At 39.9% G+C, this 19061-nt stretch overlaps 1 protein-coding gene and 1 non-coding gene across 3 annotated transcripts in view; both read left to right on the forward strand.

Moving 5' to 3' along the window:
- The first annotated feature begins 8771 nt into the window (after positions 1–8771).
- SDCBP (syndecan binding protein) overlaps positions 8772–19061 on the forward strand; it is a 33050-nt gene continuing 22760 nt past the window's right edge. For both annotated transcript variants that reach the window (XM_075549698.1, XM_075549699.1), the window contains exon 1: positions 8772–8921. The gene's annotated coding sequence lies outside the window, so the exon portion shown is untranslated. The remainder of the gene's footprint in view (positions 8922–19061) is intronic.
- Positions 16669–16776, forward strand: LOC142449488 (U6 spliceosomal RNA). The gene has a single exon (XR_012784648.1). It is a non-coding gene; the product is annotated as a U6 spliceosomal RNA (small nuclear RNA).

A 19061-nucleotide genomic window follows, 5' to 3' on the forward strand; every position in this document is an offset into this window, starting at 1 on the left:
TGATCCCATCCACACTTCGTGATCACACAGGCTGGTGTGCTTCTTCCATGTGGGCTTTGTTGCTTCTCAGCTAGATGGTCACTTGTTTATCTTCAAGTCTTTAAGACCCCAGGCGCTATATGTCTTGATAGCCTGGCACCATCAGCTTTCTTCCCCACATGTGCTTATGAACCAGCTTTGTCTTCAGCGTCTTTTGTTTTATATGACTACACTGACAGAGATTCAAGCTAGATTCAGAAAAGAGTGTGTAACAAAGGATATCATTATTGACATCAGATGGGTCTTTGTGAAAGCAGCTAATACCAGAAAGATGTTTGCTTCTCTTTTATTGACTATATAAAGGCATTCAACTGCGTGGACTATAAAAAAACTGTGCATAACCTTGAAAAGAATGGGAATTCCAGAACACTTCGTTGTCCCCATGCAGAAGGTGTCCACAGACCAAGAAGCAGCCATTTAAACAGAACAAGAGGATACTGCATGATTTAAAATCAGGAAATGTATATTTCTGGGTTGCATCTTTTTACTATATTTATTCAATCTGTTTGCTGAACAAATAATCCAAGAAGCTAGGTTATATGAAGATGAATAGGACATCAGGATTGGAGGCAAGCTCATTAACAACCTTCAATAAACAGATAAAATACCTTGCTTATTGAAAGGGAAGAAGATTTCAGATATTTGCTGCTCAAGATCTACAGTCTTTAATATGGCTTATGCCCCAATGTAAAGAAAAAATTCCTCACAACTAGGCCAATAAACAAAATCATGACAAGTGGAATGAAGATTGAAATCATCAAGAAAATTCTGAAATCTTCTTCCCTTTCAGTAAGCAAGGTATGTTATGTGGTGGATCACACGGAGAGTTTTTCTAATGTTGAGACATTCTTGCATGCCTGGTATGAATCCCACTGAGTCATGATATATATGACTTAGGAATCCCTCTACTTTACTAGAGAAATGAGAGCTAAGCCATGAATAGACATACGCATGCCTATGTTCATCACAGCTCCAATCAACAATAGCAAAAAGATATAAACAGCTTAAATCTCCATTAAGGGAAGAATAGATAAAGCGTGGTACATAAACACAATGGGGTGTTAAAAATAACAATGTATTTGAAACACTTCATGTCATGGATGAACCTGAAGAAGATTATGCTGAGTGAAAATGATGTTGTTAGGTCCATCTAGTTGGTTTCTACCCGAAACAATCCTGTACACAATAGAATGAAATACTGCATGACACTGCCCATCCTTACAACTGTTCCTAAACTTGAGCCCATTGTTGCAAACAGGGGTTAATCTATTTTATTTAGCACCTTCCTCTTTTTCACTACCCCTCCACTTGACCAAGCATGATGTCCTTCTCCAGGCATTGAGCTCTCCCGGCAGTATCTCCAAAGTATGTAAGATGAAGTCTTGCCATCCTTCTGTCTAAAAAGCACTCTGGCCATACTTCGTCCAAGGCAAATTAGTTTGTCCATGGTTCTTTGAATATTCTTCTCTTGTACCACAATTCAAATGTATCGATTCTTCTTTAGTTTTCCTTATTCAATGTCCAACTTTCACATGCATATGAAGCAATGGATAATCCCATGGGTTGGGTCAGGCGCACCTTAGTCCTCAAAGCAACATCCTTGATTGTCAATACTCTAAAGAGGTCTTGTGCAGCAGATTTACCTAATGCAAATCCTTTGTTTGCTTGACTGTTGCTTCCAGGAGCATTGATTGTGGATCCAAGCAAGACCAAAATCCTTGACAACTTCAACCTTTTCTCCATTTATCATTATTGGTCCAGCGGATTTGGTCATCTTTTCATTGAGTCTCAATCCATACTGAAGGCTTCAATACTTGATCTTCATCAGAAAGTTCTTCAGGTGTTCCTCACTTTCAGCAAGCTAGCTTATTGATAATACTTCTTCCAAACTTGATGCCACATCCTTCTTCATATAAGCCATCTTCTCTGATTATTTGTTCAGCATAAAGTTTGAACAAGTATGGTGAAAGGATACAACCCTGACACACACCTTTTCTAATTCTAATACATGCACCATTCTCTTGTTCTGTTTACACAACTGTCTTGATCCATGTAGAAATGTTGTATGAGCACAATGAAGTGTTCTGGAATTCCCATTCTTCTCAAGGTGATCTGTAGTTTATTATGACCCACACAGTCAGGTGGCTTTGCATAGCCAATAAAACAAGTAGTCATCTTTCTGATACTCTCTGCTTTCATCTGACATCAGCAATGATATCCCTTGTTCCACGTCTTATTTTGAATCCAACCTGAACCTCCATCCATTCCCTATCAGTGTACTGCTTGCAACCATTGTTGAGTGATCTTAAGCAAAATTTTACTTGTGTGATATCAATGGTACTGTTGCACAGTTTGAGCATTCTGTTGAGTCATCTTTCTTTTGAATGGATGCAAATATGGGTCTCTTCCAGTCAAGTGGCCAAGTAGCTGTCTTCCAAATTTCTTGACGTAGACAAGTGAATGCTTTCAGTGCTTCATCAGCTTGCCGAAACAATTCAATTTGTACTCCATTAATTCCTGGAGGCTCGTTTTTGACTAATGCATTCTGTGCCACTCCCTGCAGTACCATTGGTGCTTGCTCATATGCACCTCTTGAAATGGTAGACGTTAAACGAGCTCTTTATCAACAAAAGCTCTGCATTCTTTCATCTTCTCTTGATGCTTCCTACCTCCTTCAATGTTTTGCCCACAGACTATTTCAGATTTGTAAATCGAGGCTTGAGTTTTTTTTTCCAGGAGTTTGTTCATTTTCAGATATCCTGAATGTGTTCTTCTCTCAGGGTTTCCTAATTCTGGGTTTTTGCAAATTTCATGATGACATCTGCCTTTGTTTTCTGGACCTGCCCTTTGAAGTCTTCTATTCCACTCTGACTTCATCCTTTCTTCCTTTTGTGTTAGCTACTCTATGAGTAAGAACAACTTTCAGAGTCTCTTCTGATATCCACACTGGTCTTTCCTTGCCTTCCTGTCTTTTTAACAACTTTTTGCTTTCTTCATGAATGATGGTCTTGATGTCCTCCCACAGCTCATTAGGTCTTCTGTCATTACTGCTCACTATGGTTGACTTCACCCCAAGAAATCATCCCCTCTTCAGTCATAATTTGAGTACCCTTGCATTTGAGGGGCCCATCCTCTGGCACTAGCTCCAACAATGTCCTGCCTCTATTTTTTAGGCATTTGTCAGATATTTTGAAACTATCTGACAAAGTTTCAATATGTGCATAAGGTTTTCAGTGGCTCTTTCCTTCAAAGTGGGGAGGCGAGTCTTTTTTCATTGTTTTTCTTAATCTGGAAGTGCCTCTGAAACCTGTGAATTTTGGGGGACCCTTCTGGCATTTGGAATACCAGAGACATAGTTTCCAGCATCACAGCAACACGCAAGCCACCACAGTAAGACGAACTGATAGACAAGTGGTGAAAATAATCAATCACAAAAGGCTAAATAATGTATGAGAACACTATTAGAAAAAGTCCAGAAAAGCCTTTCAAACTAAAAGAATTACCCTTTGATGGTTACCAGGGCTGAGGAAAAAAGAGAGAGAGGGAAAGTCACAGGTTATAGGGTAGACAAATATTAAATTGGGTTAAGGGAAAAGCAATATACAATAAGAGGGAGACTAAGAAAGAATTATGGAGGCAGGGCAAGACACAAGGGGATTTACAAATGCTAAAGGCAACAGAGACAAAAAATGTTATATACACAATCCTGAAATAGTAGTGATCTAAGAATAGATGCTTGGAACTACATGCAGGCTGAGCAAGTGTGGGAGAGGGAAGTATGATTATGCTTAGGAATATATGGATTTGACAGAGAATATTTGTGGATTAGCATTTACCTTTGCTTAAAATATACCCATGAATGTGGGGCAAATAAAAGGGGGAAAGGTATTAAAACTTCTTAGACAAAACTAAACAAGTTGACAGACGTGTCACTGTGCCAGTGGGACCAGGGCCATGGTCTTGACTGGGGTCTTTAAAGCTTGTGAACAGTCATCGAAGGTGCCATGATTGGGTTCTCCACGTCCAGAGGAATGAATGGTGAGGAAAATCAAAAGACATGTGGAAACATTAACCCAGTGGACTAGCGGGCCCTGCAAACATGAGTCTCCACGACTCTGAGACCAGAAGAACTCGCTGTTGCCCAATTACCATGACCAATAGCTCAGAAAAGGACAACCTTAGAAGATATAGTGGGAAGAAAATGTGAACTAAAGCTCAAAATTATAAAAGATCAGGCTTATTGATCTGAGAAAGACAGGTAGGGCAAGCTAGAGTATGACTATCAGTCATTCGTAAGGTCTGGAATTGAATTCACATTTGTGGTAAAATAATCAGCCATTTAAGATCAAATGGGCAGCATTTACCCAAGAACAGATGGTCGGGGGGGGGGGGGGAAAGAAGGAATAGAAACCAGAAACATTGAGAAAAAATGGGATTGATATGAGTGAGTTGAAACAAAATGTGTATAAATTGTTGAATGTAAAATTGACAATTTATTCTCCAAACCTTCACAAAAAAAAAATCATCATAATACCAAGTTAAAAAAATAGAAGTAATCAGGGAAAAAATTCTAAAAAGACTTCACCTGCTGCCAGATTCTGTTCAGGCCTGGCCTTTGCCCTAATCGGGCAAGTTTTACAGCACTGATAGGAAGCACCCATTCCACCAGGAAGCCTCCTGCCTGAAGGCACCCCGCTCTCTGACTAAATGCATCAGAGAATCCACTGCAGTCAGCTCCGGTCTGCCATCTTGCTGTCTTTAGAGTTCCAGTTCTCACTGTCTAAGAGATTATCCGTGTAGGAACTCTGGGATCAAAGGTTATTTTTCTTGATGGTAGTGAAGTGCTCCTTCAATTTGTAGGACTGAGTCTCTTTAAGCTTTGCGGGCTTACAAAATTGACCAATCTCGACGAATTATAGACACTTTATATGCTTACTCCTCCTCACTGCTGTCAAGTGAAGTCTGACTCACAGTGACCTTAAAAGACAGGATAGAGCTGCCTCTGTGGTCTCTGAGCTTGTAACTTTTTAGGAGAGTAGAAAACCTCGTCTGTTTCCCTGATTGGGTTGGTGGTTTTGAACTGCTGACATTTCAGTTAGCAGCTCAATGTGTAACCACTAGGCCACAAATGTTTACTGTCTAATCCCTGGCAAGAGTTTTAGATACCTATTTGCATTATCTCTTGGGGAAATTAAGAGACCATTGCCAGAAAGGGTTTGTAGTAAGAGAAACCCATTACCCTCCAGAGCAGAATAAATTAAGCAACAGAATATATTAACACAATGGTTCAGTTATCCACACACAAGAAACTGAGTGAGTTAGAAAACATAATTTCTCATATGAATACAGTTCAGAGACTGCCTTCTCCAGGCTGTATAGACAACACCCTTTTGGTTGATTCTGAATATCTGGAGTAGGTTTGGCCCTGGCTTACTTGGCACCAAGGAGCCCTAGTGGCCTAGCTGTTATCCGCAAGGTCAGCAGTTTGGCTACCAGCCCTCGTCAGGAGAAAGATGGGGCTTTCTACTCCTGTAAAGGATTACAGTCTTGGAATCTCACAAAGGCAGTTTCACTCTGTGCAGGAAAGTTGCTGTCAGTTGGGCGTTGATTGGATGGCAGTGGTTTTGGGTAACTTGGAACAACTAATTTGGAACACCCTGTTTAAAGGTGTCTGTTTTTACAACTAGGAGGGGAATCACATACCAAATTTTACAGCTAAGAGCCAAATAATGTTTCATATATTGAAAAAGTATTGCCTTGCGTGGTTGAGAAAGGTCACCCAAGATATAATGGATTTATGTATTGAGTGAAAATGGATTTAGGGATTTGAATAAATTTAATTGTTTAACAAAGTATAGATGCACTTAATATTCATTATTATTTAAAATTAAACTGAATATAAGTCATCACAAACTATTAAGTTAAGAGTTCTATAAAATTGCTTTGAATATTGATGTAAAAAGAGCTGTGATCTTTTACTAATACTGTTAACTCACTGCCATCAAGTTGATTCCAATTCATAGTGACCCTCTATCGGGTTTCTGAGTCTATAAATCTATATCGGAGGAGATGGCTGCAGAGACAGTGAATTATTTACTATGACTCTTCTAGCCAAAGTCTAACTCCCACCAAACAATCTTTCCCTGCATGGGTCTGTGTAAGAAGGTGGGGAAATTACTGATAGGATTCACCTATGAGTAATTGTGAATAGGATTCCCTGGAGTGCCACCCTGCTGTATACACAATGAGCCCTCTGAGGAGCAGGGAGCAGGAGCTAATTACCAGCAAGAGCCACGAGTGGAGAGTATCTCTGGACCTGATATCCCTGCGCAGTGAACCTCCAGGATCCAGGTGGCAGCTACGACATCAGAGGAGCTTCGGCAGCAGTTGGCGTCAGAACATGGAACAGAGGGATGGACTGACTTCCCGACGCAGGGAGAGAGCGAAGCTGAAAGCTTTTGTACAGGCGGCTTGCTTGCAGAGTGGGGTACTTCCGGGCACTTAATAAGGCAGCTGGGCTGCTGACCCATGGACGTGGAACTGTGTACAGAGAGTGTATGGCCCCGTAGGCATTTATTAGCAGAGCAGAAAGAACTTTGTAATGTGTCCTGAGAAACAACTCAACCCTGACCATTTCTCACTGGCATTACAACTTGTAAACTTCCTCAATAAACCCTTTAATCATGAATTTTGTCTCTGAATTCTGTTTTACCTAGTGCAATTGATATAGGACCCCGAGAGATTAAAACCCAGAGACTATTAATTAAGATACCACAGTAGCCTCATCTTTCTCATGTGGAGCCATGGGTGGGTTTGAATTGCTGGCCAAGGCTCCTCTAATATGGTTACCTACAGTAAATTATTTGGTGTATTATCAACTACCTCGTATTTTATGCTTCAAAGTAGGTTTACATATTTTTCTTCAACATGTGTTAAATATCCTCAAAATTCTTTCCACCTAAGTAATATTAATGATGGTCCATATAAGAAGTTAGAAAATAGTACGTTGAAAGAAAGGAATGACCCAATTGGGAAAATTCCCATTGTCTTTTGATTTCACTCTCCATGAAGTTTTGAATTCCCTACATATTTATTCTAGTCACAGTCACTTTAAGTTTTTTGGTTTCCCCACAAAATGTGATTTTCTTTAAGCAAGAAGAGTTTCCTAATTTGTTAAAATATGCTTTAAACACAAACCTAAGTGTAATTACAGGGTTTGTAATAAAATCCTTGACTAGAGGAGGAAATGTTTCAGAGTTTAAAGCTGTTTCAATTAAACAAAAAAAAAAAAAGGTGAAGGGGAAAGATACATGGATTGAATCCCTGGTGAATCCCTTCTGACCAGGGATGTTAAGAGTATTGTTGTACAGGCAGTTAAGATACAATTTAGCCACCCTATCATTTGATCTCCCTTATAATACATTTAAGTTTATTCTAGTTTTTGATATTTTTTACTTTATTTTAAATGGAAAATTTATTTGTTTGCTTTGTTATTCTTTTTATTTTTGTTCTCTTGTTAGGCTGAGAGAGAGAGGAGGCCACAGGAGGTACCATCAGGCTGTGTGACCTGACTGACAGGCTAGACTCCACCCCTACATGTAAAGTTCACACACACACAGTTGACACACAATTATGTAGCTGCCAATTGATATATTGAACTGATTGATAGAGCAATAAATTGCTTATTAAGGTAGTATTAGAATCGCATTTTAGTTCCCTTAAAATATGACATTGTCAACTCTGAAATGTTATGGTCCTTACTCTCATCTTTATTCCTGTACATAAGAAATATTTTTAAATCTGGAAAGGATCTTCGAAGTGGCAAACATGGTTATGTGTTCACTGCTAACCTAAAGGTTAGAAACTCAAATCTATGTGGCGGCTCCTCAGAGGAAAGGTTTGCTAACTAATTTTTTTACAAACAGCGATTGAAGACCCTATGAAGCACAGTTGTATTCTGATATACACGGAGCACCTTGCATTAGAATTAACATCACCACCCGAAGTCAGTGGCTTGGCTTTGTATTTCAGGTCTAACATAGGCTTTATCCATGGACTAGGTTCTTTGCTTAATCGGACCTGCATTGGCGATTGTTTACCAGTAAACCAGCTGCCCTTCAGTTGGCTGTATGTGTCAGAGAAGTGCGCTCTAATCGACACGCTAGCAGGAGTAGCTTGTGAAAGCCATTTTGTCAAAGTGGTACAAAAAAGGGTACACCCACAGGTAACTGTGTGACTTGCTGTGCCGAGGTAACCCGTGCCTCAGTTTCTCTTCTATGCACCTACTCGACAACATCCGTCTTGGAACCGTGCGGAGCAGATACCCAGCATTGTGTCGGTGTGAGGGCTCAGTTGCCTGTGCAGGACAAAGCACGTCTTCCTAGGCCAACGGTTAGCTCAGAGGGAAAAAACCACAGAGAAACAAAGTAGGAGACAGGACACCTTCTGAAAGGAGTGCTTCTGAGCCTGAGGGTGGAGCGTGTGTGAGCAGCGGTGGAGGAGAGGCAAGGGTCCTCGGACGCTCCCCTCGCAGGCGACGGGAACCGCGCGAGGGGGACACACAGTAGCCGAGGAGCTCGCAGCCCTGGGTCACGAGCGCGGAGTCAGGTGAGGGAGGGGCCGGCTGTCCCGCAGGAACCGGGCCGTGGGCGGGCCGTGGGCGGGCCGTGGGCGGTGCCGGGTCTGCTCTCGCCCGCGCTCAGCCTCCCCGCCGCCCCTTTCCCGAGGGGACGGGTCACCTGACAGCGGCTCTGCGCTTGCGCGGCGGCCGTGACGCATTTGTGGGCGGCTCCTCCGGTCTTCGCGGTTTTCCTGCCTTCGGGTGCTGGAAATCTATTCTCGGACGCGGAAGCAGCGGTTGGGGACGTCTCGTTGGGACCCAGGTGAGCGGCTGAGGGGACGGGAGGGGCCACATGTCCCGGCAGTGGGGACGGGGTGCCGGCCGCCCAGCGAGCCCGTCCCGGGACCCCTCCCGAGCGCCCTCCCGCGCCGCGGGCGGAAGCGGGGCTGTCGGGGTCCGCCCGTGCTTCCCGACCCCTTTTTTGTTCTTGGGGAGGAAGGGCTCCGGAGACGGTGGAGGGGGAGCCGCCAGTCTGCCTTTGGGCTTCACAGGGCATTGGTTGTACCGAATCGCCTCTTGGAGACTTGGTCGCAAGGTCGGATATTTGAGGGGGAAAGGAGGTGTTTGTTCAGTGGGCGAAGCCTGACTTTCAGGAAGGGGTGGGGGAGAGCTTGTGTACTGGGCGCTGATTTCTGGAGAAGTTGGAGGAAAGGGAACATTGCCAGTAGGGTGTGTTCTAAAGGAAATATCCCGTGAGATCTGGTGACTCATAGCTTTCGTTTCAGGATTTCATTGGAATAATGAAACATTGAAACATATGGACATAGAAAATCTTCATTTCTACCAAAGGAGTAGCATTGAATGATGGGGTCTTCTAATGTGCTGGCTTTCAAAGGGAATTCCTATATTTATTTAGTCTATATCATATACATGCACATATCCTGTTATTTTTCCTATCATCTAGTTTTAAAAAGTAAGTTAATTCGAAAGAAGAATTACACTGAAAAACAACTATAGTCCTTGTAAGTTTAGCTTGCTTCGAATATATGTTAATGACTGGTTTCAATCTTAATTTGCCCTAATTTTTCTTTTGTTTATTTTTAAAGAACCTTGGTGGAGCTTTGGTATAGGTGTTGGTCTGCTAAATGCAAGGTCAGTGGGTTCAAACCCAGCAGCCACTCTGGTGGAAGAAGATGAGGCTGTCTGCTCTTGTAAAGCTCGACAATCTGGAAACCTTATTTAGCTTTCCTTGAGCTGGAGTCTAGCACATGCCAGTGGGATTAGTTTGGGTTTTCATTTTTGTATTTGAGGTTAAGGACAAACAGGCGACAACGTGACTGCCGAGTTTTCTTTGTTACCTTCTTAGTTCTGTAAGCTTTGAGTTTTGATTGATATATCAATGTTATAGGTCAAGTGGCTTGTGCTGTAGGAAAAAAAAGGAAGTGAATGACTTTTAAAAGATTCAGGAAATAGTTACTCCACTATGTTGCAAATATAACTTTGGCAGCATTAACATTTTGTTCTGTTTTGGTCATTACAAGAAAGGATATAAAAATCATTGATCAAAAGGGGATGAATTTAGTAATAAGTGGTAGTTAAATAAACTGTTTAGCCAAACAGTTCCTTAAAATGAACATGACTCAACTTGTTTTTTCCCCGTTTTGCCAAATTTGAATATATGTGTAAAAAATGGGCAGAGATAGAAAGAGATACTCCATCTAAATCATGAGTGCTCACACTTCTTCAGCATGTGAGCTACTTATAAAGTGATCAAGTCAAATCTACCAACTACAAAAATGCAAAACATTTATTTATTACACTTATTCATAAATGCATTGAGAATATATGTACAATGTATATTTATGTACCTTGCATAACCGCATGAGTCCATATTGCACAACACAACACAATTAACTATGTACATTTTTTGTCATCCGAGTCTACTCTGATGACTTGCACTTAATGGAATGAGCCAGGGATGCATAGTCCAGACAGTAGCTGCTGATAGCCAATCTCAAGCACATTTCCAAATGATCACCAATCATGGCAGAACAGTACTTGGATTTAATGATCTTTATGTGGGAAAAGGCTGACTCACATAAATAAGTAGAGCTGAATAATGCAGTCAGGAGGTAGCCCATTTTCTCACACTTGGGTACTTACCCTCTGCCAGTAAGTTCGAGAACTGTTCATGCGCTCTGGACTTCAGCTGAATGTCGGCTTATGGTGTCAAAATCTCCCATTTCGTATGAAAGCGATACATTTTTGTCTTCTTATTTGGTCCAGCTCCCCCACTCATTTTAATACCCTCTCAGGTTTAAGAGAAAAAAATCCAAGGTCTAAACATTGCGATAACTTAGCTTGTCAGTTTTGCTGCACTTAGTGCATTTGTTTGCACACGTGTTTGACACCTAAGGTTGCATCTGATTGGCTGCGCTGTATATCAGTTAAGTGACGGGATTGATGATAGGGTTACGTCTATTTTTTTTAATGCCATGCGATCTACCCACACTACATTTGCAATCGACTAGTAGATCCCAATCGATGTATTGGGCACTTCTGCTCTAAACCAGTGGTTTTCAACCTTCCTAATGCTGTGACCCTGTAATACAGTGCCTCATGTTGTGGTGTCCCCCCCAACCATATAAATTATTTTCTTTGTTACTTCATAACTAATTTTGCTACTGTTATGAATTGGGCGACCCCTGTGAAAGGGTCATTCCACCCCCAAAGGGGTTGCGACCCACAGGTTGAGAACCTCTGCTCTAAACAAACCCACAGCCTTTTAAAATATATATTGGTATATTAACAAATTAGTAGCCATCAAGTTGACTCTTGACTGAAGACACATCCTGTGTGTCAGAGTGGAACTGTGCTCCATAGAATTGTCCACAGCTGATTTTCCAGTAGTAAGTAGCCACTCTTACAATGTAGAAACCTTTCAGTGAGCCCTGTATGTTGTGGGGTGGGCTGTTCATTGGTGTCTGTGAGATCAAGTTGGTTGATTGTGGTGTTTAGTTCTTCTGTATGGTTGTTGAGCTTTTTCTTGATTGTTCTGTCCTTAGATGTTGAACTGTTAACCAGAGACTAGTTATAGACATCTCTATTACTCTAGAGTCAGTTCTGACTCAAAGCAATGGAGCAGTGAATAGAACAGAACTGTAGTGTTTTCTAGACTGTGATCTGTTACAGAAGCAGACTGCCACATCTTTCTCCCATAGCACAGTTAGTCAGTTTGAATTGCCAACCTAGTCGTCGAGTACTTAAACATTGTGCCACCAGGGGTCTGGATTCCTGTACTTCACTGTGAAAAGGCAGTACTTTTGAAAACTTTTATGGATCATTATTTTGTCAAGAGAATAACCATCTTCTTTGCAGATCATTTCTGGAATTGTAGACACCTGTTGAAATAAGGCTATGATTTTTTAAAAATCTGCATTATCTTTTCCCTTAAAATCATCAGTGTGATTTCATTGTATTATGTTCAATGAAAGCTAACAAGCAAAACAAGAGTACAAAGGGAAAACTCACCAAGATGGTACACTAGGCAGACATACTATACAGACAAGAGAAAACATGTGAAATAGGCATACATGACATTCCTGGAGAGTTTCAAGGGAAAGGACAAGACTGAAAACAAGTAACCAGACATGTTAATTTGTAAATGATGACAAGTACAAAAACAAGGGAACAAATGGTGAACTTCTAGAACTTCCAAATGGAGAGGAAATCAAAACAGTATTTAGAGTGGACTTGAGAAGATAATTGAATTATTGGAAGACCTCTAAGAAAGTAAATCTCACCAAATTGAAAAGATCATAAAGATTAGGTAAACATTAAACACGAAGGAAATGATCAAATGTGTTAACAGAATGAACTTAGTACAGAAAAATACAAGGTGGCTTCAAAAAACTTTTGAGGTCCCCTCATATGTAGGACAAAGAAATGCATAAAACACAGCAAGTGATAATTTTGTAACTCAGTAATTATACTGAAAGTAAATTGATTAAATGCACCAGTCATTAAGGGGAGACAGAGAGTAACAGATGGATGAGAAAATATGACCAGCCAGTATTTTGGTGTCTGTAAGACAACACCGATAAAAGTAAGCTCAACATCAAGTTGGAAAAACATATCAAGCAGATGTCAACTAAAAAAGAACCAGAGTGACAGTATTAATTTCTGATAAAGTAGACTTTAAGGCTTAAGCCAGAAAAAGAGACAAAGGGGCACATTACATAATGATTAGAGTCAAAGCAACAAGAGGTTGTAACCATAATACAGAGATACTCACCCAAGGAAACAGTCCTTGAGTGCATACATGAAACTTCAACAGAATTGAAAAGAGAAAAATAGACAACTCTGCAATCATGTTAAACCAATCCAAACTCACTGCTATTGAGTTGATCTGACTTAATACTATATCTATATCTATATCTATATATATCTATATATAGATATATATATATATATTCACAAACCCCTTATACTCTGATTGTGAGACTATAAATTTTTTTTAGGAGCAGACAGCTTCATCTTTTGTAGGAATGGCAGGCATATTTGAACAACCAATCTTTTGGGTTCAATACTTAATCCTCAGGTGACTTTAATACACCACTTTGGATGAAGGACATGAGCTACAGCATAATCAACCAACTTGATCTCATAGGCACCAACAGAACACCCCATCCAACAACCTCATAGTATACATTCTTTTCTAGCACACATGAAACATTCTCCAGAATAGACCATATATTGGATCACAGCACAAGCCTCAATAGACTTTAAAACACTGAAATACTACAAAGTACTTTTTCAAGTCATAACCATAAAATTAGAAATCAACAGGAAGATTAGGAAAAATACAACAAATAATATGGAAACCGCTTAAAAACGGGGTAGTAAAATAAATTTTAAAACACTTCCTTGAATAAAAAGATTGTAAACATCCCACAATTTTTGTCATACAACAAAAGTAGTGCTAAGAGGAAATTTCATAGCAATAAGTACATTTTAAAAAACCCCCAAATCAACATCTTCAACAACTTAAAAGAGAACAGAATGACAAAAAAAAGTCTGGTCACCAGAAAAAAATCTTTATTATTTAGTGAAGATTTATAATTGGTACATATCTAGGTTTCTTCTACCTTTTGGCTAAAGCAGCAGCGGTTCTCAACCTGTGGGTTGAGACGCCTTTGGGGGTCGAAGTTGCAAGGGTTGCCTAAGACTAATGGAAAACACATATTCCTATGGTCTTAGGAATGGAGACAGTTTTCCTCTATCCGTCTCCAGGCAGGTCCACCCACATACAGATACGCCAACATACGAGTACCTGGTGTGAAGACTGTTACCCATGCTACACCATGCTTCAAGACGAAATTTCATTTATTTGTCATTAGAAATAACTATTTCACAATATATAATTACATATTGTTTTTGTGGTCCATCAGTATGCTTTAATTATGTTCAATTTATAATAATGAAAATACATCCTGCATATAATATTTATATTATGATTCATAATGGTAGCAAAATTATGAAGTAGCAACAAAAGTAATTTTATGGTTGGGGGTCACCACAACATGAAGAACTGAATTAAAGGGTTGTGGCATTAGGGAGGTTGAGAACCACTCGGCTGAAGTATTTAAGTAGAAAATCTGTATGATATTTGCTGTAAAAATCTAGAGTAGCCATTTCTCTTTAGATTTGGTGAGTATGGGTTGTTTAGAAGAGTTTTCAGACATCTGTAGTTCACATTTATTTGGAGAAAGGCTTCAGTGAAAGGGGGCAGAGGGAGTTAGAAACGCATTCATTGAGTTTATACAGTTCATTTTTCATGAAGAAAATAGGCCCTTGTTACTGGTTAATGTCTGTTAGTCCGGGTAGACTAGAGAAACAAATCCAGGGAGGTCCATGTGTGTTTAAGAAAGAGCTTTATATACAAGAGCAATTGAATATTGAGAAAACATTCTAGCCCAGTCCAGATCAAGTCCATAAGTCTGATATTAGCCCATATGTCTGATACCACTTCACACTCACGAAACACATGCAATGACACCAGATGCAAAAAGATCACAGGCCAGTGGTTGGGAAGTCTTGTGGATCCAGTGGGAGTAGAAGCATCTTAGCCCTGGAGTGGGTCTCCACGTGGCTCCTCCAACTCCGGGCTCTGGCTGCATCAGGCTCTCCATGTGTCTTGTCAACAGCGTGTCTCACAGAAATGAGCATGTGTCCTGTCTCCAAAGAGCTATTTATCTCCTCAGTACTTGCAAATGAGCTCATCAAGCTACTACCTGATTGACAGGCTAGACTCCACCCTTTCACTCTGAATCCTCAGATTTGACAACAGATTATGCAACTACCACAATGTCCGAACCAAAGATGGAATGTAGTACTCACTGCTGTCAGTTAGCTCTCCCTTAAGGGACAGGGTAACAACTGCCCCTGTAAGTTTCCAAGATGATTGCAACTGTATAGGAATAGAAAGCCTTCTCTTTCTCGCAGAGAGCCTGGAGTTACAAACTGTCGACTTTGTGTTTAACAGCCCAATTTGTAACCATCAGGGTTCTTTACAAAATCTTGTACTAGATGAATAGGACTCTTGATTTGCACATTCTTTTTCAGGAGTCTTGACAAATTAAAACAAGTTCAGAGCCAAACAATATTCGGTCCCCCTCCCCTGGAATTTGCAGATGGTGGACTCCGCAGGTAGGATCTAAGTGTGAAGAGAGCCGTGGTAGGAGGAGCCCTGGCGGTGTCTTGGCCATGAGTTGGGCTCCAAGTCACAAGACCAGTCATTTGAAACCACCCATAGCAAGACAAAGATCCCAACTCCAGGAGAGTTAAAAGTCTTTTGAGAACACACAAGGCAGTTCTACCCTGCCCCATAGAGCTGCTGTGTGTCAGAGTGGACTGGACAGTGAGTTTAGGTTAATGTGGTTGAATGTGTTTCAATAAAGCATAAATAAAAAAATGAGGACCTGATACCAAGGGCTCAAGTAGAAAGCAAATGTTTTGAGAATGACGATGGCAACAAATGTACAAATGTGCTTGACACAATGGATGTACGTATGGACTGTGATAAGAGTTGTATGAGCCCCCAATAAAATGATTAAAAAAACAAGCAAACAAAAAAGCATAAATATGAGTTTAAGGGGAAAGCAAGAAGGAGAACTGGTACTTCTGGTATATTGAGAATATATTCCCTCTCCCCCCTAGATTATTAGAATTAAGTCATGATTGATTGTGGTCCCTCAGAATTTGTGTTTTATTCATAAATCTAGATCCCTTTTGTGACCTGGGGAGCATATATCACTCCCCAACATTTTCAGCCTCATAGGATACAGTCATAGTTATACGTGCTACTGCCTAACAGGGATCTACACAGGTGCATGAACTTGAAGGAAATGGGCCCTCTGCCACCAATCTTACCAGGATTCACTTGGGACATAGGTATCCCATATAATATATCAAAATCCTTTTAAAACCCCAAACCAAACCTACCATCAAGTCGATTCTGACTCCTGGCAACCTTATAGAACAGAGTAGAACTGTCCCTTTAGGTTTTGGAGACTAAATCTTTACAGGAGTAGGCAGCCTCATCTTTCTCCCAAGCTGGTGTGTTGGAATTACTGATCTTGTGGTTAGCATCTGGGTCCATAATCCACTATACCACCTTCTCTTTAAAAGAAAGCCCACCTTGGTTTCAGTATACCTTTTGTTACCAAAAGCATAGAGATAGCAACAACACCACCAACAAAAATTGTCAAAGCAGAAAACAATTTGGTCATGAAAGGTTTAAAAGTGTTCCACCCTCTTCCAACATTATTACAGGAGCTTCTTCTAGCCAGGGCAATTAGGTCAGAGGAAGAAAACTAATTACTGTGACTTACACAAGGGAGCTTCACAAAGTTCCTGCAAAAGCGAATTTAAAAGGCAGTGGAATTTTCTAGGAACTTTTGAAGCACCTTTATATGTAGAAGATCCTAGAAAAATCACCCCAAAATATCAGTGAATAAATTAATTTAGAAGACTATAGGATACAAGATCAGTATACAAAATGAGTTGTAGTGCTCGCTTCAGCAGCACATATCCTAAAATTGGAATGATACAGAGAAGATCAGCATGGCCCCTGCGCAAGGATGACACGCAAAATGAATTAGAGTTCCTCAAAGTATTCTAAAAATTAACTTTAGAAAACAGTTCTATTTATAATAGCATTAGATAAATAATGGACTTAATCTTTAATAAATTTAATAATAAGGCATACATAAAAATAACAAGGCATCTTCGAAGAAAATTAAAGAAAACCTACATAAATAGAAAAGCTTTTATTCCTGGAAAATGGATATTTGTTGACAATATGCCCAAAGGGAGTGAGTTACACATTCAGTACAAATCAGAACCCTAGCTGCCTCTTGTATAAAAACTGACAAGCTTATCTTAACATTATTTATGGTATACTGATTATCTGCTTTGTAAATCTTCATTCAGTTTACAATAAAAAGATAAATTTATATGGAAAAATCAAGGGATCCAGAATAGATAAAGCAGCCTTTAAAAGGAGAAAAGTAGGATTTAGGCTTGCAGATAACAAAAATTATTTAAAGCTACAGGTCAAGACTGTGGCTCTTGCACAAAGAGAGACACAGATCAATGAATGGGATTGACAGCCCAGGTGTAAACGGATCCACTTATGCTCACTTTGTTTTTGGCAAGAAAGTTCAATAAAGAAAAACTTTTTTGTTGTTGTTGTTAACAAATCGTACTAGGGCAACTGGGTATCCACATGCAAAGATTGAAATTACAGCCATTGTAATTAAAAAAATTTAAATGAAAATAAGTATTGGTGAGGATTTGGTAAAATTAGAACCCATATCAATTGCTAGTAGAATTGTAAAATGTTGCAACTGCTTTGGAAACTATTTTAGCAATTCCTCAACAGGTTGATTATATACTTACCAAATGATCAAGCAATTCTACTCCTAGGTATATACACAAGAGAATTAAAAACATTTATACAGAGCTTATATACAAATATATTTTTAGTATCATTCGTGTTATTAATAATAGCTAAATAGTAGAGAAACCCAAAATGTGCATCAGCTGATGTATAGATAAATACAATGTCTTGGATACATTCAACAATAAAAAGGACCAAAATACTGATAGATGCTGTAACATGCTTAAATATGCTTTAAATATACGGAGAGAAGCCAGATTAAAGTGGCACACATTATATGATTCCATTTTTATGAGAATAGGGAAATTTAGAGACAAAAATAGTTGTTGCAAAAACTGGGAATGGTGAATGGAGAAATGACTGTTGAGTATAGAGTTTCTTGTGGGGTTGATGTTTAAGTGTTCTAGAATCGGATAATGGTGGTGATCGCACACCTTTGTGAATATACTTAGCACCATTCACTTGTATACTTTTAAAGGGTGTATTTTTATTACCTATAACAGGATTGCAGTAATAAGAGAATTGACTAATAAAAAGTAAAGACAATGGTGTAGTGAATAGCTTTTAAAAGATTCAAAAAGCAGTGTCAAAGTTCCCAATGAAAGTGCCACCTTTGGCGTAGGTGTAGGATGCCTGGTAGGGCTTGATCAAATGCAGTATAGCTGAGAGGAACTACTGAAAGCTGAGTGAAGGCCGAACATGATAGTGGGACAGGAGCAGAGTAAAGGAAATAAAAGGAAAGAACTAGGACACAAAGGACATTTATAGAGGTCTAAATATAGGCATGCACATATGTAAATATATTTATAACAATAGGGATATAGCTCTGTGTACATATATTTATACGTTAAGTATAAAGGTAGCTGATGGACTTTGGGCCTCTACTCAAGTTCTCCTTCAACGCAAGAACTCTTTCTTCCAATAACCGAGCATTCTGTGATGCTCCCCTTCCTAACATGATTGCTGAAGACAAAATGAGTGCATACGCAAATATGAAGAAAGCTGATGGTGCTTGGCTAGCGTTTGGGTTCTTAAATTCAGGCTTGAAGATACACAAGTGGCCATCTCACTGAGAGACTATGAAGTCCACATGGAGGAAGCATACACCCTGTGTGATCATGAGGTGTTGATGGGATCAGGTATCATGCATCAAAGACCCAGAACAAAAAATCATATCGATGTGAATGAGGAGGAGTGCAGAGTGGAGACCCAAAGCTCATCTGTAGATAATTGGACATCCTCTCACAGAAGGGTCACAAGGAAGAGAGAGCCAGTCAGGGTGCAGTATAGCACCAATGAAACAAAACTTTCCTCTAGTTCTTTAATCCTCCTCTCTCCTGCCTGCCCCCCATCATGACCCCAATTCTACCTTACAAATCCCACTAGACCAGAGCATGTACACTGGTACAGATAACAGCTCTCAACATAGGAAATCCAGGACAGATAAACCCCTCAGAACCATTAATGAGAGTAGTGATACCATGAGGGTAAGGGGAAGGT

This window comes from Tenrec ecaudatus, chromosome 5, assembly GCF_050624435.1.
Source record: "Tenrec ecaudatus isolate mTenEca1 chromosome 5, mTenEca1.hap1, whole genome shotgun sequence".
NCBI classification, from domain to species: domain Eukaryota; kingdom Metazoa; phylum Chordata; class Mammalia; order Afrosoricida; family Tenrecidae; genus Tenrec; species Tenrec ecaudatus.